This window comes from Heterocephalus glaber, unplaced genomic scaffold, assembly GCF_053883595.1.
Source record: "Heterocephalus glaber isolate CG9 unplaced genomic scaffold, H.glaber_assembly_v1.0 deba00001004, whole genome shotgun sequence".
Taxonomy (NCBI): domain Eukaryota; kingdom Metazoa; phylum Chordata; class Mammalia; order Rodentia; family Bathyergidae; genus Heterocephalus; species Heterocephalus glaber.
The window spans coordinates 6,757,355-6,778,679 of record NW_028258179.1 but is presented as its reverse complement, the minus strand read 5'-3'; the positions used below and the strand labels follow the sequence as shown (position 1 = coordinate 6,778,679).

The 21,325-nt window shown below is 44.3% G+C and overlaps 1 long non-coding RNA gene across 1 annotated transcript; it reads right to left on the bottom strand.

Annotated features, from left to right (window-relative positions):
- Positions 1-657: 657 nt before the first annotated feature.
- LOC147828581 (uncharacterized) lies at positions 658-20,396 on the bottom strand. The gene is made up of 3 exons (XR_015450592.1): positions 20,297-20,396; positions 19,104-19,197; positions 658-1,100 (listed from the first exon to the last, which is right to left on the bottom strand). It is a non-coding gene; the product is annotated as an uncharacterized LOC147828581 (long non-coding RNA).
- Positions 20,397-21,325: the final 929 nt, after the last annotated feature.

The window sequence follows — 21,325 nt, the reverse complement described above, 5'->3', positions numbered from 1 at the left end:
CAGGGGTGCAGCAGTGAGGCCAGACGGGGCCTGGTGCGGATGACAGGAAGAGCAACCCCCAGGGTGACGCTGGCTCCCCCTCACCTTTAGTGGCCTTTGTGGTTGCAGTCTTGTGTCTACTTCATCCTGCGTGTGGGGCCAGAGACTAGAATGCAGCGGGAGCTTTTTTTAAAAAAATGTGTCATCCTAGCACACTGGTGCTCGCGGCCCCAGCCTGGAGGGCGACTTGGATCTGAATCTTTGGGAACCAGAGAGCCTGGCTTGAATCCAAGTCTCAGCTCTGGGGCTTGAGGGGTATGGGAAATTTGGCCTTCCCCAGGATCCCCCTGAAAAATGCTGTGAGGGAGGGTCTGAAGACCCCCCCTGTCTCTGTCAGGCTCCCGGGCAGGGCTCTCAGGTGGCTGTTCCGAGAGGAGGCAGTGGACACGAGTGGCCTGGAGACAACTGTAACTGTTTTTCTCCAGGCCCTGCCCTCTTTCCCTTATTGCTCCAGAGCTCCCGTAAGCATGGCAGTGTTCTGACAGCCTTGACCCGAGACACAGGAGGATTGAACAGAATGGAATCCACTCCTGCAGCCTTGAAGGGGCCCAGTTTGCAGCCAGGGGCCCAGTACAGGTCGCCGGTGACAGCAGAGGGATTGGAAGCTACATTCACGGTGGTGTCAGAGGAACCTTTCTGCCTGTGCCGTCTGTGTCCCCTCCTCTGACGCAAAGGAAGCTGCAGGGACAAGTACAAAAGAGAGCTCCAGAGCTGCTGCAGAGAATGGCGAGTGGCCGGATAAGCGTGCTTGAAGAGAGGGAGCATTTTGAGGGAAGTCATGGCAATGTGTCCCTCAATGTAATACGTGCTGTGAGTTTTCACATTTTTTATTACACATCATACTGATGTCATATTGATGGTGAATGTCTTGTTCCTGCTGTTCCGGCTGCCTCGAAGTCCTGAATTGATTCAACATAAACCTTTCATGGTCATTTTGACTTTGGAGAAGAGCTAGAAGCTGCACGGTGCCAGGTCCAGTGAATAAGGTGGATGAGGATATGCAGGAGTTCTGAGCTGTCTTTCCATTGGATGGTGCTCAGCAGCAGCGTTCGCTGGTAAACCTGGTAAAGACACAAATGAATGAGGACTCCAGAACAGCTTCAGAAAGTAGCAAGAATGATGGGAAAAGTGTGCTCAAAATGAGATGGAGGATTTTGAAGGGGACTCATGCAATGTGTCTTTTACTATAATAAACCCTTAAAGACTTAAACATCCACCACGTAGTCTATTTTCGTCACCTCGGTATATTTTAGTGATGGGTTGATCAGGACAGTGACAGTGTTATAGTCAGGACCCAGGGCATTCCAACACCCTGAGAATCCCTTGTGTGGCTCTTTTGTAGCCCATTCCCTCCTTCCATCTGATTCTTAACCCCAGCAACCACTAATTTGTTTTCCATTTCTATAATTTTCTCATTCTAAGAATGTTATATAAATGGAATCGCATAGTATCTAAACCTTTGAAATTGTTTTTTTTTAACCTTTGTAGTTTTCTCTAGAGACTCTAGGTTGTTGCATTTACCAATAGTTTGTCCTTTTCATCACTGAGTAGTATTTCACTGTATGCAAGCACTGGTCTTTATTTAGCCGTGCATCCACTGAAGGATATCTGATTGTTACCACTTTTTTTTTTTGGTACCAGGGATTGAACTTGGGTCCTTGTGCTTGTGCAGCAGGCGGGGAAACCACTGAGCTAAATCCCTGGCCCACCACATTTTAAAAATTTTTTGTTATAGGGTGAACATCCCTAGTCCAAAAACCTACTATCTGAAATACTTCAAAATTAGAAACTTTGAGCACTAATGTGTTCTCAAAGGTTTTGAACGTTGGAGTATTTCAAATGTTTGGATTATGGACGCTCAACCAGTAAAGTTTATGCAAATATTCCAAAACCCAAAAAAGTTAAAAATCCGAAACATATTTGTTCTCAAACATCGGAGGAGGGCTGCTTATAAATAAGGCTACTGGGGAATATCAGCATTCGGGCTGTGCAGGGAATAGGAGGCTTCATCTTGCTAAGGTAAATGCCCAAGGACAGTGTGCCTTTAACCATGGGTGTGGAAGATGGGAGGAAGGATGGTTGCCAGACCTTGCAACTCAGGAGAAGTGACTTCTGAGGGAGAAGCAAGAGCAAGAGGAGCTAAGCCGTGTGCCAAGCCCCGTGTGGTGGCGGGCAGGAGGGCAGCATGCTGCTGGATTCCCCAGAGTTCACAGTCTACCTCTCACATTTCCCTCGTCCTGCAGAGGGAGAGAGGAATAAAAATAGCTGGGCCAGCGGAGACTCAATCCATGAAACTCCACTGCAGGTTCAGTTTGAGACACAGTGCTGATAGCCTGCAGGACATGTCCCTGGGGAGGGGTGACGGAGGGCAGGGTGCTCGGAGGTCGCCAGGTGTCAGTCAGTGAGGCCACTGACGTGGACCAGGCAAGCGAGTCATGGTGCTTGTCTGCATGGGCAGGGCTCGCAGGACCTCTGACCTCAGAGTTACTTGGTAGAAAGAAGGAGACATTTGAAGAAATCTGTTAATGGTGAATTATGCAGGATGGTGACCATGGAAGAAAAGTGGGCCCGGAGGTGCAGTGTGTGCTCCACCCCCAGCATGAAAATAAAAAGGACAAACTTACACGTGAGCCAACAGGACTTTATGTTTATTTTATTTTATTTTTTGGTACCGGGGATCGAACTTGGGTCCTTGCGTTTGCACAGCAGGCGGCGAAACCACTGAGCTAAATCCTTGGCCCAGAACTTAAAATTTAAACCTGTAAAAAATGTTTATTAGTACATGTTTGCAGGAAATGAAGTTGACACTCATCCCAGGGAGTGGTGTATGTGCATCACACAGCTTGATTCTCCTTTATTCCCCTTCTTCTCCCCACCAACAACTCTTCCTCTGTCTCCAGATCCCCTTTCCTCTTTTTCGTTGTTATTGGTTTTTTCCTTTGGTACCAGGGATCGAACTCGGGACCTTGCGCTTGTGAGGCAGGCGGCGGCACCACTGAGCTACATCCCCGGCCCTTTTGTTATTATTGTTCTAGTTGTTATTTTTAGTTCCTATTGATGGCAGCTAATGTTTGAATGCATTGTGGGTATTTGGTGCCTAAGTGACACATAAATCTCTTTACTTTCTATCCCCTGCCCCCTCCTCTCGGCCTCCTTTTCTTGCGCCCTCTCCAGGTGCAAAAGACCGATCTCCCTGTTTCCTTTATCAAACCGTTATTTTGCTCCTCATTGTACTTTGCCTTACTCAAATGACAGCTATCATACGGTATTAAGCTTGTGTGTCTGATGTATTTCACTTATCGTTTTATTTTCCAGGTATATCCATTTTCCTACGAGTGTCTCAAATTCATCCTCTTTGTAGGCAGGTAGTCGTCCTCCATTGTGTATAGATACCGCATTCTCGTTTACCATTCACCTGTTGATGGACACCCAGCTGCTTCCAGGATGTATTGTGAATTGTGCTGCTATGTACATGGCTGTGTTCATATCACTCTAATATGATGATTTTAGACATATTCCCAATGCAGATACCTAGACAGGATATAGCTGGGTCAAGTGGAATTTCTACTTTTAGTTCTTTGAGGAATCTCCACACTGATTTCCATAGCGGCTGTTCTACTTTACATTCCCACCAACAGTGAGGAGAGTCCCTTTTTCTCTGCAGCCTCGCCAGCAGTTGTTATTATTTGATTTCTCAAAAGAACTTTAGTTAAAGAAAAAGTTATAAGGATGGCAAGTTTGGTTAAAATAGTTTGGTTAAAATAGATTTTTGTGGAGGAAGACTTTGAGCAACAGCCCTGGAACACAGAGCAAGGGAGAAGGGGGTGGAAAATGATAGATAAGACAACTGACAGGGGAGAATTATGAAAGAAAACCAGTCTAACAATGTTTCCAAAGAGGAAGAATGAAGTAGAAAGGGAATTTTATTTATTTATTTATTTATTTATTTTGGTATCAGAGATCGAACTCAGGTCCTTGTGCTTTCGAGCCAGGCTGTGGAACCATTGAGCTAAATCCCCAGCCCGAAAAGAGAATTTTATATAGAAAATAATTTTTAAAACCATATGTTCAGATCTACTGAGAGAACAGTATGGTCGAATTATTAACAAATTTCACAGCAAATTAGTAACATTTGAATTTATCTTACTACTTCTTTTAAAAAGTCGGATGCTAGGAAACAATTTTATAAACACTCAGGAAAGAAAACAAATGTGTAATGTGTTAGCAAGAAATAACAATCAGATTAACCAGAGACTCATTTGTGATTGCAACCTGAGGAAAATGCATGTGCTTTGAAAAAAAAAGCAATTAAGATGTGACCCTTAATAATTTTTTTGTCTAGAGAATTTGTAATGGATATGTGCAAGTAGGGAGCTGGAAAACATTCTTCTGTGTAACCTCTCATTTGGTGCAATTTTCCTTTTCCCTTTCTGAAGTAATGATTCGTGAGTGTTCTCGAGATGTTAGTCACAGAGTCAATCATATGGAAGAAAGAAGTTTTGTGGAAAGACATCGGATAGGTGATGAGGATTAACATCAGCTAAACATATAGATAAATAGTGACAATTCTCTTAAATTGTACATGTGCATTTGAAATAATATCTAACCTGATCTGACGTGGTTTAAAATCTCAGGTAAAATTACAGAAGATTGGGTGGCGTTGGGACAATGAGCCAAAGTTTGACCATGTGCATCTCCCATTAAAGAAAGTAAAACATGCTTGGTTTTCATGCTTTTGCCACCAAAATACATAAACATAGGCTCAAGACCTTTTTTAAAAAAATCTATAAACACCATGAAAACTAAAACCAGATTTATTGATTTCAAATTGCTAAAGGAGTGAAAACAATGAAAACAATGCTCATAACAAAAAATTGAAAGAGGAGTATGAGAAAAATATAGAAAAGATCTAGCAAAATATTACGACAATAAAAATGTTTTAATCTTCTCATTGGATCCCAAAATTTGTACTGTATTTAAAAATTCATCAACTAGATCTTGACAAGGAACCTACCTAAAGGTAAAGAGAGGCTAAAATATTTTTTAAAAACTGAACCAAAACAATGACAATAAAGTAAAAAAAAAAAAAGAAAAGCCAGGGCGAAGTCAGTTTCAGATGAAGAATTTCAGGCAGAAACAGGAAGCAGCGCTTGGACAGATGCTAACGAAGTGACAGCAGAGCCCTTTCTGCCTGAACTCCCGTGCCAAGTGTTTCCGAACCAAAGCACGGTGGCAGTTCAGAAGGATTAAACCACCTCCTCCCAGGAAGTTACCGCCTAGTGGCGGATCTTATCACTGATCTAGTCATGTGCAGGGGCAAATAAAGAATGTGCCAGAACTGTGAAAGGAGCTAGCGAGATAAGGGATTCTGATCTCCTTGATACGTTCGCTCTACAGTTTCAAAATACACCATTCACTCTGCAAACCCTGAGTTTGCCACACGAGCTTTGGACAAAGGGCTATGGAAAAAACGAATTCCCAGTCTCCCCTGACTATCAACCGCGTGGTTTCTCTGCTGGGTGCTCTGTTCTGGGATCAGCAGGGCTCTCTGTGACCAAGGTGGTTAGGACCCAAGCAGGACACTTTGGTCTCACACCTCAGGAGGAACCGGATCCTCCCGAACAGACCGGGTGTTAGCTTTCCACGGAGGCCACTGTCGCACACCCAGGCTGCTCAAGCTCCTCAGCTGGTGATCGTCACCTTTCCAACTGCTCTGCGCGGCCATGTGGGACTTTGGGCTGAAAATGTGCTATACCCATGCGTGTCTGAAAAACCCAGCTGGACGGGGGCAGGGGGTGCAAACTGACTTTTGGGGGAAAGGGGGTGAAGAAATTATTTTCGAAAGTACAGAAAAGTAACACAGAAGTAGATCTCTATTCAAGCTTCTCTGGCTGACACAGCAGGGCGTCTTCCGTTTCTCAACCCAATCCGAGTCTCTCCCCAGACTTACCATTGCCAACATCGTGATGTACACCTCTTCGAGGCAATTTCAGGGCTCATGTACACACTTAGCATTGTTTTGGAGATAATGATAGGTCCAAATGCCATTGTAAGAAATTCAACAAAGAGATCCCATATTGTTCTCCCTGCAGTACCGTCTGGTATGACGATGGTTTATCGTCACAGGCAGAAGCTTGTCTAGGACCACGGGCAGGCTCTGCAGAGCTATCCCACAGTTTGCCTCTGTAGCATAAGGATTATTTTGAGCTCTTTAGTTTAGGAAACAGCAGACACAGGAGAAGCTTTGAAAACAGAGTCCCTTTTGTGATAGAAGTTTGTATCCAAAGGAGACCTCCCTCTGAAAAGTGCCCAGGAAGAGGAGAGAACTGAATCACTAGACACTCATCAACAGAGAGGATTCAAATCTTGAAAATACAATTTATTTTTTTCTAGTGCTTTTCCTGGCCATTTTCTCTTAACCAGGTCTTTCACCTATATTCTCCTTCCTTTGTTTCAGGAAAAGATGGTATTTTATCCTGAGGCCAAGTCTCTCGGCTCAGCTGGGGATGTTTACTCGCTTCTCTGGGTTGTCCCACGTGCGCGAGGAGGTGCACATCGCGTTCAGCTTCTGCGAGTTTTTCTCTGCTCAGTCTCATGACGCATGGAGGAGGACACCAGTTCCTCCCTCTGGTGCAATGTGCTGACCTCGCTCTGATCTCCATACGTGTTTCTGTCTGTGCCTGTGGCTCTTTGTCTCTGTGCAGTTTTATTACAGGAATGGAGATGTATTTGACCAGCCCCAAAGTGAAGGTGCACATTAATCCCACAAACATAGAAAAAATTTTACTGAGGGATAAGATTATTCCAGAAAGAATGGCTATCATCAAGAAATAAAATAATAAAAAAAGGAAATAAAATAATAGCACATCCTGGTGAGGCTGTGGGGAAAAGGAACCCTCCTACATCATTGGTGGGAATGCAAGCTAGTACAACCACTGTAGAAATCAGTGTGAAGAGTCTTCAAAAAACTAAACCTAGAAATTTCATTTGACCCAGGTCTCCCTCTTCCCAGAAGAGTTAAATGCATCATATCACAGTGATCCATGCATTCCCACGTTTATAGCAGCACAATTCGTAACAGCTAAATCTTGAAAGTGGTCTACATGTCCATCAACAGATGAATGCTTAAAGGAAATGTGGTATTTACACACTGTGGAGTACTACTCTGCCATAAAGGAGATAAACTTGAGTCATTTGTAGGAATGAATGCACTTTGAGACCATAATGTTAAGTGAAATAAATCAGACACATATGCTTACATATCACATGGTTTCTTTTATATGAGAAACTCATAGTACAAATAAAAAGCAAAATAAAAGATAGTAGGAATCAGGTATATTGATCTTTCAGAAAGGTAAGAGGACCAAGAGATGAGGTAATTGAAGAAAGGGAAGGGAAGGAGATAGAAAAAGGAATTAAGATGTTGGGCTGGGGATTTAGCTCAGTGGTTCCGGCGCCTGCCTCACAAGTGCAAGGTCCTGAGTTTGATCCCCGGTACCAAAAAAAAAAGATATGTTATGTATGTGTATCAACTCCACACAAAGACTGTAACCTTTATGTGCTATATACACGGACTAATGAAAAATAAAAATTGAAAAAATTCAGAAAGGCACCCATAAGTAAACAAGTAGACAAATTTTCACAAATGCAAATTCACCATGTAACCGGGTCAGAAATATACAGCGAGGATGCTTTCATGCTGTTCTCCAAGTGTAAACATATTCCTAACTTCCAGTAGCCGTAGGGTGATTGCACTTTTCTAAAAGTAGAAAGGGAATTCTGTTTTGTGTATGGCTTCTTTCCCGCTATTATGCTTTAAAATTTTTTAGCGATATTACAGTGCAAAACTTCAGATTATTTAATAACTGTAAGTTTTTACTTTGTGACCATACTACAGTTTATCTACCTATTCCAACATTGTTGAGCATGTGTATGGGTTCCCGTTTTATGCTATCTTGAATAGTGCTGCTATGAGTATTTTTATAAATATTTTTTGTTAAACACATGTGGATATCTATTAAATTTGTACTGAGGAGCATAATTTCTGGTCATGCGATACACATAGTCACCAATGATCAGTTTTCCAAACTGTTATACCAATTCACACCTTCTCCAGTAGCAAAAGGGAGTTCCAGCTGCACCATGTTCTTTGCCAATATTTAGCATTGCAGTCTCCTTACAGCCCCTACTATTGCTATATAATATTATCTGCACATGGTTTCACTTTTTTTTGGTACCAGGATCGAACTTGGGACCTTGCACTTGTGAGGCAGGGGCCAGAACCACTGAGCTAAATCCCCTGCCCTGGTTGCACTTTTTGTCCCCTTGATGAACAGTAAAACTGCACACCATTTCACACACTTGTGTGCCATTTGACTGTTCTCATTCATAAAATAGCCATTTCAGCCTTTTGTTGATCTTTGCACTGGGTTGTCTCTCTTTAGCTTATTGATTTATAGGTGTTGTTTATTCCTAACACAAGTCCTTTCTTGGATTTATGTGTTACCTTCTCCCAATTTCCATATCTTTTCACTTTCCTCATAATGCCTTAGGATGAAAAGAAGTCCTTAATTTTAATTATTGTTATTATTATTGTTGTTGTTATTTATTTCTGAAAGGTTAATGCTCTGTTTCCTATTTAAGAAATCTTGAACTATTCCAAAGTCATAAAGGTGCGTTTTGTTCTTCTCTTCTAAAAATGTTATTATATTATCCTTCACATATAGATCTGCAATGTGTCTGGGATTGATTTTGTGTGTATGGTATGAGATAAGAGTCACAATATTCTTTTTTTTCCATATGGAAAATCAATCAAGTTTGCAACACTTAGTGCAAAGTATATTAACCGCCCAACTCCCTTGCTTGCCAGGTTGACTTAACTGTAAATCAAATGACTGTATGTGTAGTCGGTTTCTGCGAGTTATTCTACTCCTTCCACCCATTAATCTTTCTTTTCACATGTCCGTATGTTTGGTGTTCAGTGTTCGGGAGATTGGTCCCAGGATCCCCGGTGGACACCAAAGTTGGGGCAACTTGTGAAGCTCCTTCTACCACATGGTGGTTTGCACAGAACCAATGTACAACCTCCTGTGTACTTTCAGTCCCACTGTAACACTTCATTGAATGCCATCGCAATGTAAATAGCAGGTATACATATTAGTGGCGGGATAACGACAAGGAAAAACATCCCTTTTCAGTACACATGCAGTATTTTTCCCAATATTTGGGATCTGTGGTTGGTTGAATCCATAAGTGCGGAAATTCGGGTACTAATGATACTGCTTCCTCTTAAGTGTTGTAGCTGAGTGAGACTTGGTAGAGCAGACTCCCAGTCTTTCCTTAGCTGTTGTTGGTGAAGCCAGGCCTGGCGGGGCTTCGTGCAATGTTGTGCCCAATGTACTGGGCTTTAAGGAAAAAGTGGTTTAGAGCAGATGTGAAGTTTTCCACTTTGGCCTTGGTCACAGCTACACTGGCCCTTTCCCTGCCCTTGTTCTGGCACCTTCCTGCTCCGGCCTTTCACCCGTGGCCCCATCTGCCTGGAATTTGCTGCACACCACTCTAAGCCCTGTTCGCTGCTCTTCATCCTTCATGTCTTGGGTTGGGTGAGTTTCTACAGAGAGTCTTCCCAGAGGAGGACCATGACCATCATGACAACAGACACAGCGACAATGCCCGTAACAGTGAATGTTTACTGAGTGGCTACCAAGTCCCAGTTCTGTTGTACATCCAGGAAACGGCAGCAAACACACAGGTGGCCGAGTTCTTGCTAAGAATGGTCCCAAGCTGGTGGTGAGCAAAGCAAATAACAAGCTCCTTTATGCTCCTTTGTCTTCTTGTAGGAGTCGGAAAAGTTTAATTCCCGAGCATGTGGGTTTATTTTTTTTGTTTTGGGTTGCTATGAGATGTTTTAAAATATTCTTGGAAGGACAAAATAATTTCAAGAAAGAATCTTCTGGTGTTGAAAATGCCAGAGTTTTCATGCAATGCATAAAAGAAAAAAAAAAAGATCTTTTTTTTTTTCCTCTTTTCATTTTCAGTGTTTTTGAGCTTCTCCACGAAAAGGCCATCCACACGTGGACTTTCAGGCACGGAGCAGCTGGTGGCCCCGATCATCAACAGGTGGATGCTACTGATCGTTCAGGATGCTCATTGGGAAGAGGAGCCCAAGGAGCCTTCAGGATGCTGGGGGCCTTCACAAGCCACGTTTTTCAGGGGTGCCCTTGATATCACCACAGCTGCTGCATGGTTTCTTCCACCCTCCTGCTGACAGCTGGACCCTTGTGAAGCTGGCCTGGGTGAGGGTCTGCACCATGTCCACTTCCGGGCCCCCTTGGGAAACCAACCCCTTCCCCCTTCTCAGGTGGGAAGTTGTCCACCCCATTCTGCTGATGGAACAGGAAGGACCATGGTGCCCCATGTAGCAGTCCCGTGGTAGTGGCATCTCTCCTTGCTGCCCTGTTCATCCAGCCTGATTCTTACCTTTATCTGTGTAAAAGAAAAAAGTTGGGCATGGTAGTGCATATCTGTAATTCTAGCACTCTGGGAGGCTGAGGCAGGAGGATTGCAAGTTTGAGTTGAGCCCAGCCTGGGCAATTTAGTGAGACTGTGTGGCAAGATAAAAAATTAAAATGGCTGGGGATATAGCTCAGTGTGAAGGCCCTGGTCAGTCCTTGGTGCTGTAACACCCCCCCCCACACACACACACATACACACACACAGAGCTATTTTCACACCACACAATTCTCTCAGACACCACTTGGGTGTCTTATAATTCAGTTCAGTTCGGACACTATCTACCTGCGATCTAAGATCAGATCCCAGCGAGTAAGGGCTCAGTTGCAGACCCTCTGGAGAAGACTGTCCCAGGCCAGTGGCTGGCACCAGCTTGTCATCTGTACTTTTGCAGGTCAGGGTAAAGTCAGAGTGCAAGACAGAGTTCCCAACGCTCCCTCTTGGCTTCCAGTTAATTTGCTAGGATGGCTCGAAGAACTCAGAGTAACACATTTACCAGTACGTTCCGAATGGTGGTGGCCAGGGCAAGGGAGGGGGGTGTGGGGCTTCCATGGCCCCTCGGGTGGGCCACTCTCCTGGACCGCCAGCACCTGGGAAGCCCACTGGATCTTGTTCAAGAATTTTTATAACGCTCATCTCCAGCTTGCCCTCTGCCCATCCCTGACCTCAGTGGGTGGGACTGACAGTTCTAGGCCTTTAATGTTGTTCCCCAACCCCATCCTCAGACTATCCAGGGACCCACCCTAAGCCACTCGTAGATTCAGGTGTGATCAAAAGAGATCCAGTCTGAATAGCAAAGGACACCCTATCACCCAGGAAATCCTAAGGGATATAGGACCTCTGAGACAAGCACTGGGGAAGACCAAATATATTTCCTTTTTTTTTTTTTTTTTGTGGTACCAGGGAATTGAACTCAGGACCTTGTGCTTGCAAGGCAGGTGTGGTGCCATTTAGCTACATCCTTGGCCCCTATTTCCTTTTAAACTATAACCCACCTGTGTGTCATCTTTTGTTTGGAAGACTGCCCATCATATCCATCCCTATTTTTTTTTTTTTTTGGTACCAGGGATCGAACTCGGGACCTTGTGCTTTCGAAGCAGGCGGCGGAACCACTGAGCTAAATCCCTGGCCCTCCATCCCTATTTGTAACCTTAATTACAGAAAGTGGGAAATGAAAGAGAAATCACTTCCCCTCCCCTTTGGTTGCCTAGTGTACAGCTTCTCCTAACGGGCTGGGCAGACTCCTTGAGTTTATTCTAAATTCCCTCGGGTCTGTTTATATTCAGAACAGACACGTTTATATAAAACAGAATCATGTGTGTGGATAGAATTTTAAACTTAATAATATGCCATCAATATACTTCCACAGCAGTCTGTGTAGATCTACCTTGTTTTTAGTGGCTTCGTAGCATCTGGATATTCAGCTTTACAGTAATTGATTCATGAACTCCCCTCCATTAGAAACTGAAGTGCTCTCCCAGTTTGTGTCCCCTAGTGGTTCGTGTTTCAGTTTCTAGCAAGACTAACAGTGCTGAGTGTCCTGGAACTCATCTGTGCTGTTGTTTCTACAGGGTGGATTTCTTGCAGTGTTGTTGACGAGTCAGGGATACACTGTGAAGTTGCTCTACTCAAAACAGCGTGGGAATGGCCCCCAGGTAGACAACACAGGAAGACAATAAACAAACCGATGCAATATGTAGGAATTTAATACTAGCATTAAATTATGGCATCATATTAAATTATGTCAAATATGACATTTCCAAACATTGAAGAAAGGGAAAATTATCAAATGAGTACCATTGCTATAATTAACTATTTTAAAAAAATGTATTTAGATACCCTCTGAGACAGTGTATAAAGCAATTATCATATGAGATAGAGATCCAAATTCCATAACAACTACATGACCAGAAACTATAGAACACTTATTTTTTGAAATAAACAGAATGGAGAGCCAAAGGGGGAATAGGAAGAAGAAGCCAACTTTGAGAGAGGAAATTTATCAGTCATGTGAAATAAAATGGGCATATTTGATTTCTGTAAGTGTGTGTCCTATGCCTCACAAACACATACAAATAGTCACATACACATAACACTTTTACACACACAAAGTCAAGGGCAAACAACAAATCAGTTGTTTCAATACTTAAAATTGCAAAATGTAAATGTGCTCAATATGTAAAGATACCATATAAGAGGAGGATATGTAACCCAGTAGTAAAAGAACATGAGCCAGTAATCAACAGAGTATGTGACACATATAGTCAACACAGAAAAATATGCCAAACTCTGTTACAGAGGAAAACAAAAATTTAAGCAGCAGCGAGATATTATTTTTAATTTATATTTAAGAAAAACAATTAAAAGACTAATAAGAGCCAATGTATAACTGTAAAAATATGTACTAATAAAAACACATCATTAATAAAAAAGAAAAGATGGGTACACTCATGTCCTCTAAGTGAAGTTTAAATGGATCCACTTCAGAAGGTAATTTTGTGTTATCTACTTAGACTTCACACGTGCTAACTTTCCTAGTGAGGAAAGAACTTTCTTGTGGGCCCCAGCCCATCAGTGCCCCTGGCTGGGCATCTGGGCGGTGTGTCCCCACCTGGCCCTATGGTGCTGGCAGAAACTGATCCCTCCCACAGCAGGAGGGGGTCACCTGTCACAAGCAGCCCTTTCCCTACCTATGGCTGTCCTGTTTGAAACAGCTGTCCTGTCTGAGACGTTATTACCTCGTGTAGGAGCTGGAGGTGCTCATTCCCCTGAAATCTCACTGATTTCTGAGTCTGAGCTATGTGCTCATATACAAAGAAGAAATAAACCACTGAATGAACAAATTAGTTAAAATAGCACCATGGTCCTGTTAAGAAATATTGTGTAAGACCTGGCTAATTCTTTCTAGAATAGTGAAGAATGACAAGAAACTCTGCAATCCTTATCTTCTTACATTTATTCTTGCTCAGAATAAATAGTAGTTTTTCTATTTCATTGATTTTTTTTCAAAGAACTGGCACTTAGAGGTATTCATCAACTACACTGTTTTTCCACTTTCTCTGTTAATTTCTTGTTTTATTTTTGCTCTATTTTTATTTCTTGAGTTGGGCATGTGGGTTTTAATGTATTTTGAAGTTAGTGAACATATTAAAAGCTATGAATTTATCTCCAGGGACAACTTTGGCTGAACTACATGTGTCTTGATATGTAGTATTATAAACTATAGAGTTACCATTTTATAAGTGTTTTGCATGGGTTTGTAACTTGCCTTTGAAGAAAGCAATCATTTTCCCCCTCCAACGGTTTGCATTGTTATTATTGGCAATTTATCAGCAATATCTTGATGTTCTTTTTCTTTGTAGTTAGACAATGTAGGTAAGTTGGAGTTTTTTGGAGTTTATTGAGATTTTTTGAATAAAATATGTTAGAAAAGAATGGAAATCTCAATAAGATAAAATGGAAATTTTTGTGACAAATGAGATGGACATTTGAGAATTAAATATATGACAAAGGCATCAGTTGAAGAATATCTGAAATACTTTCGTAGCTCAGTACATGGTGCTAGAACAACTAGTGATCCAGAAGAAAACAACACTGGAACCCTAGTTTCCTAATAGAATGGTCACTGCGGGCCAGGGACAATCAGAGGGGATGGCTGTGTAACCACAGGGTATCTAGATAGAAGGGAATGAGCCATAATCTCAAATTCACTATTGCTTTAGCAAATAGAATGTGGTTTATAGTCTTAGTAAATGAAGTTTGAGGAACAGTGAAAGCAAAGGAAAGTTGTGTGTAGAGAGAATTGGAGAGACATGATACATTCGAACAGTATTTCAGTGAGTTTAATTGAGAGGAAAGGAAATGGATGGCAAAGAGAAAATGTACAATCACGAAGATGAGAGAGATCTGGTCCCGTTGACCTATCCATTGGAGGAAAAGTGCCTGTTCAGGGCCCAGACTATCAGTACCAAGAGGGAAGAGATTCCTGTAGACAGGGCTACTACGCATCTCAGTTTCCTGGGCAAGTCGGGGCACTTGGCTGTCGTCCCAGCCTCCTGGTGAGCTGGCACCTGCTTCAACCTCCAGAGCACCCCAGTATGGATGGTAACTTGTGAGTTACCCATCAGTGGAACATCTTCCTGGGGAAGGCAGTGTTCAAACCACTGGTGGGGTGATGGTTTTAAACAGAAAGAGGGATGTCTAGTCTCAGAGAATTATTAAACCCAAAGTTCTGAGAGCGAGGGGTCTCTGATATACAAGGGTTCATCAAGCTGTGGATACCAGCCAGACAGACATGGGGACAAGCTCCTGAGACAGGTTACTGCAGCCACCAGCATCCAGGCCGGATGGAGGTTGGAAATATGTCTGCCAGACTGGCTCTAAGAGCATTTTCTCATAGCAAGAATTTGGGAAAGGAAAACATAAGTTGCACTGAGCCTTCATTGGCTGCAGATGGGAGGGATGGGACTCACGAGTGAGGAGGGAAGTCCTGGGACACCAGATCAGTCCACCTGAGTCTTCTCGATGGTATCCGAAGTCTTTTTCACCGTAGCTGTAATTAGGAGCACCTGTGGCTTCTGCTATGGCTTCTGCTGGGCTGCTATAATATATCCTCCACTTCCCTTTGTCCGTGCTTTACATAGAATCCTAGCTTTCCTTCAAATATATTGCAAATGCTACATCCTCATGAAGCACAAAGCAACTCCATTCCTGTCACCAAGAAATTATTCCCTTGCTTTCTAACTGCTGGAGTATTTCCTCTATACCCCACTTCTGCAATAGGATTCCTTTCTCGAATTCACACATCTTATCTTGGAATTCAGACCAGAGGGAGTAGGACTTAGAGGGTGATGGCTCCCAAGACCCATTACCTGGGAAACAGACGCTCAACCGGAGGGAAGAGCTGAGGCACACAGAGGTCAGTGACCGTGCGCTGAGAGATGCCAGACATCTGGGCATCAGAACCCGGAGTGATGATTACAGCCACACTGGAGCTGAGCTCTGGGGATGAGGCCCTGCCCCAGGGCTTGGTGTGACCTCAACGGATGTCCAACTGCCTTTGGCAACTCCTCTGGGGACCTCCAGGCCAGCTCACAATAGAGGGACTCCACTGGTGGATGGAAGAACGTGACCTTGAGTAGCAGATGCTGAAAAGGGAAGCCCAGCGGGGTGAGCTGGCCTCTGGGAAGCTGGGTTGGAGGAGCCCATTGGTAGCTTCCGGCTGAGACTGCTCTGCTTTCTGCTCCTCTGCCCTGGTTCCTTCAGTCCTGCTGCACCGAGTTATCCTTCATGTGATAGGGAACACAGCTGAAGGTGGCTTCAGATACCATCATCCCTGCAATGGTCAGTCTTGGCCGTGGACTGGACTGGACAGGACTGAGAGAGGCCCAGAAAGTGGGTACAAGCTTAATTCTGAATGTGTCTGTGAGGATGTGTCTGGGGAAGATTGGCACGGGGTCACCAAACCGCGGGGAAGAGTGGCCTAAATGTGGCAGCACCATTCCACAGGCTGGAGCCCCAGATGGAACAAACAGCAGAAAGCAGAGCTCATGCACCCACATTCTGGGTCAGGTGGGTTTCTGCTGCTGCCATTGCCTGCGGTCGTAAAGCTCTCTGCAGGGCTTCTAGGCCTTCAGCCTCGGACGGGTTGCCTCACTGGTCCCTCTTGTTATGAGGCTTCCAGCTTCTTGGACTGAGCAGCCGCTGGTTTCCCTGGCACCAGCCCGCACACGGCCCCTGTGGGACCATTCAGCTTCAGTTGTGTGAGCCACGCTAGTGAGTCCCCTCTTATGGTCCTGTATTTCCCACTGGTTCTGCTCCTCTGGAGAATCCTGACTAATACAATTCCAGCACAGAAACTGGAGAACTTTGGTACACATGAGGTTGGGATGGACTTGGGAAGGGCCTATGCAACTACTCAGGGACCCATCGAGGCCAGAGGGCTCGGGAATGGAAATCGATACAAATCAATAGTCCCATCAAAACGAGCCAGAGATAACAGATGACAGAGCATATTCCTACAGGCAACGAGGATCCCCTTCCCAGAAAGCAGGGGGAGACTGATGGACCAAAATAATGGGTTCTGTCTTTGCGGGGTCTTCTCTAGGCATTGTGATCAGAGCTGCTGCAGAAACGTCATCGGGAAAGGACAATGACAGATCCTGAGGGGGGACAGGTAACGAGTTTCCTAAACCTCCAAGTAAAAGCGCTGGCTGCGGGCTTGCAAAGCAGAGGCAGAATCTCCTGTGCTGGTCTCGATCCTCCAGGTGTCTTGGCCTGAGTAAGATGGGCCACACGCAGTGCCTGAGAGACACCATATCTGCACACCAATCTTAGCTCATTCATGAACTTGTCAGTTCCCTGGCAGTAGGACTTTGGATTTGACAGAAAACATAGCACACCACTTATCCGATACAGGCATAGAAGATGTAAATACTCATCAAACAAATGAATTTTTATTCTAATAAAAAGATCCAGCTTTACTTTCTTATCTGACTCTGTCATTCTTTGGTTGCTATATGAGTTAGGGTTCTCTAGAGGAACAGAATCAATAGAAAATATAGGTGCAATCATCCAAGGGGATTTATTAATAGGTTTATGAGATCAGAGGCAGAGAAGTCCACAGTAGGCATCTACATGCTGGAGATCTGGAGGATCCAAGAGCTGCTCAGCCCAAGAAGATGGAAGCTACAGAGCAAGAGGGGCCAGGGGTGCAGTGCCAGCCACAGTCGAAGGCCTAGAAGCTCACTGGAGGGTGGCTGGTGCGAATCTGTGTTGGAAGAACCTGGAGATGTGGAGACTGATGTCTCAAGGCGACAGGAGCCTATTGAGTGGTGCCCCCCGCAGCTGGAGTGGTTCTTCTACCCTTCACCTGGGGGCCTAGATGTCGATCCCCCACGGACACACCCAGAACTGTGCTTTGCTTATCGGCCAGGAAGTTTTTCCTCCCGCCAAGATGACACATCACAGTTAATAGTCACAGTTGCTCTCTAACCCCAAGTCAGCTGTGTGCATGGTGCACGGTGCTCAGGGTCTATCTATCCCAAGCTGCTCTCAGTGGAGGTTAAACAAACACAACTTTCATGAAACTTCCATCCTCATTATTTGTTCTGTGCACTGCAACAACCCTCACACCGCTGGTTCTTAGTTTCCAGGTGGGGAGCCATGGGCCCAGGGACCCCCGATGAGCACCACAGACCCTACACCTGTGCATTCCCATTTCCAGCTCAGGGCCGGCTTTGATGTAATTTCCTCACCTGCTAGCGAAGATGATTCTAGGCGAATTACTCCTTCTGGATGTGAATGAAGCACTTGGCCAGTCATTTTTTTTTCCTTTGGCTGTAAACTGCAGCTGTTTGAAAGGGTAACTGTGTTTTAACCATTTGGTTACTCCAAGGCCCAGACCAGCTGCTGCAGACCATGAGTGGGAAACTGAGATGCGTGCTGTCAATTAGGATTTTCGTCTCATTGTGTCCAAATTTCCATAATCAAAAGACGTGACATTTCATGGGCTCTAGGTAAACCTCCTCGGTAACTGATCCATGTCGATGAAAAATCGCCTTATGTCAGTGAAAAGAAAGATGAGCTCGCCCCTCTGCCTTGACTGCAGACTCTGACACTTCCATCCTCCTCTCCACTGTCTCCTGCCCTGTGACTCACAGGACCTGCCTGCCCTGGCAGGGAGGCTCACAGCGGGCGGGCGTGCCAGAGCCAGGTATTCTTGTCAGGAGCTGGCTCCCACACATGTCCTTAAGACATGCTGGAACAAGCAGTGGCGAAATGGCATTTTCTAATCTCTTAATTTAGAGTTTTATGTGTGTGGAGACTTAGCAGATTCCCATGAGGCCTCAGCAAGGTTCTGGCTGAGTTTAAGCTCCCTCTGCAGAGCGAGTGACATTTTTACGTCATCCTCTTAGCTTCAGGCAGTGGGGATTTTCCTGAAGGTGCCGGAAGTACACAGGCTGCAAGGATGCTGTTTCTGCTTTCCCGGATTTGGTGGGGTGGGGTTTGATATACACTGATAAGCTGGTGAGTGCTGACAAAACTAAAGCTAAATTGCTTGGTCTTCAGAGAGGATTTGCAAAACCACTCCTTCAGTACTTGTACCTCTAAGGGAGTTAAATTATTACATTTTTTTCTTCTCCTTCTCCTTCTTCTTCCTCTCCTTCCTCTCCTTCTTTCTCTTTCTCTCTCAATTAGAATTTAAGCTTTCTGACAGCAAGAACACTAACTTTCCCACTTGACTCCTAGAACTGTGCCTGTCACAGGATAAAAGCTTAACACATGCGCGCACACACACACACACACACACTGCAGTATCTCAAGCTCATAAAGGTAAAGTAACTATTCCATTGCTTCTCCTCACCCTGAGTTACCCATTTACTTACTCCTTCTCTGATGATAAAATAACTACGAGCCAATGTTACACACTTTACATTGGGTTATCTCATTCAACCCAGGTAAAACCCTACATTGACATTGTTATTATCTGCATTTTTAGAGACAAAGAACCCAAGATTTTGAGATGAAATAACTTCTCCAGACACTCCTACCTGTAAGAGGGTGAGCAGGGACACGAGCCAGGTCCTGGGGCTGCAGAATCTATGTGTGTCCCCAGGTAGGTGTCGCCTGGTGAGATCTGCCACCCTATGAGATGATCCAAGAGAAGTGACATTTCAGTGAAATTCCAGCAGGACTGAATGCAGGGCTATTATATTAAGGTTTCCAGGGCTTTGACAGTCAATGGCAATGAGACCCAGAGAGGGCGGTCAGCTCACAGCAGGCGGAACTGTCACCACATGGACGGACCAGCACTCTCTAGCATGGATTGCACGGTCCCTAGGACTCCACAGGGCAGCATTTGCCCAGCGTGCTCAGCCGGTAGCATCAGCAAGGCTGGGTCACGTGGCCACATCACTCACTCTCACCTGGACAGGAATACAGCGCCCCCCACCCCATAGCAGCCTTCACAGAGCCATAGCATTTCTGTGTCCCCAGCTCACACCAACTAGGAGATTAATGCACCCTGCACCCTCCCTAAAAGAACCTCCAATCTCCTAAGTCTCCTAAGTTAGATGGGCATTGTCTCTGCCTCTCATTCAACTTAGACAAGGATGACTGTTTGCTTTTTAAAAGGGGATTTTACCATGATAAAAATATATACGTATGTATACACATATATACTCATGGCTCTACACACACACATGCATATGCACACACACACACACACACACTGCACCCATGTAAGCGCACCTGCCTATATTCACCTGAAGAATCTACTTATTCACGTCTTCTTCAATTTCTTTCATCAATGCTTTATAGTTTTTAGTGTAGAGTTCTTTCACCTCCATGGTTAAATTCCTTCCCAAATATTTTACTTTTCTGTTACGTACAAGATCATGTTTACAAACAGGGACAAATTATCTTCCTAAAGACCCTAATTTGATCATTGCACAATGTAAATGTGTACTGGAGCAACACACGCCACCCAATAAATAGGTACAATAATTGTGTGCCAATTAAAAACAAAATTTAAACATTTTTAATTAAAAAAAACACCACATGGGCTCTTGGCAAAGGGATCTAGGTTTGCCTGGAGTCCACTGACGTTTCTTACCCAACCCTGCTTCCCTCGGCATGAAATAAGCGAGTTAACCAGAAACCCAATAGCCTGCTCCTGAACTTTACCCCTTTTCCTCCCCGGATTGCTTGTTCCAAGCGATAAATTAACCAGCACATAACTTACCTTGTGGTTAAGAACAAAGGACAGGACATGTTGTACTGTAGTCCTAACCATAAAGATAGGAATTTCCTGCCGGATCCCCAAAATTGGATTTTACTCTAACTTGCAATCGGCTTCTGTGCCCGTGTCCTTGCTCAAAGATGAGATCATGACATTGTATTGTGTGCTTTTTCCCTTTAAAATCTGGGTTTCCCTGCTGGATCGGTACCAAGGAAGATGGCAGCATGAGCTTGTCCTTGATCATCAGCTAACTGAAGGACTTTTAATTTGGACATTTCCGTGGCATGGTCTTTTTTGCTGGGACAGCTATGACACACACAGCAGAGGTCCTGAGCCTCCCTGAGCTTGCAGCCTGCCCGGTGGGTGAGCCACAGGCAGAGTTCCCCAGAGTTCATCAACTCTCTTCTGAGGCTTCCAACTGGGGACCCAGGTGAGCTCAGGTCCCCGGCTGACCCCTGTACTGTCTGAACCTCATCCCCACCTGGCCACCCCAACCTTTAAGATGCTAGATCCCCAGACTAATAACCCACTGCCAATGCTAGATTGACAGATCAAATAAGCCATACTTAGTTAAATTTGCATTTCAGGTAAACAAAAAATTTTATGTACAGTGGACTCTGAGTTAAGATCAGCCTGATATATGAACAACTTGGGTTACAGCTGGAATTTTAGTTTTAACTTACCAACAAAGTATTGAGTTACAACCCGAATGCTGGCTGCTTGTGCTTCCAGATGGTCTCAGATACAGATTTAACCCTTACAGAGTTCTGGATGGAACATGACAACATTCTTTCCTGTGTGGGGTTAATTGAGAAATCCTGGTCCAATGTCTCTCCCTGAGATCTGCCTCTACACAGGAGAGAGACTTGGAAGGCTGTGTAGAGGAGCCCAAGCCTTCAACTGACCAACCTGAGTTACAAACAGCCCTTGGGAACAAATTGAGTTTGTAAGTCAAGGGTCCACTGTGTGTTCCAAACATTCCATGGGATATCCTTATACTACAATTATTGTTCTTTATGTGAAATTCAAATT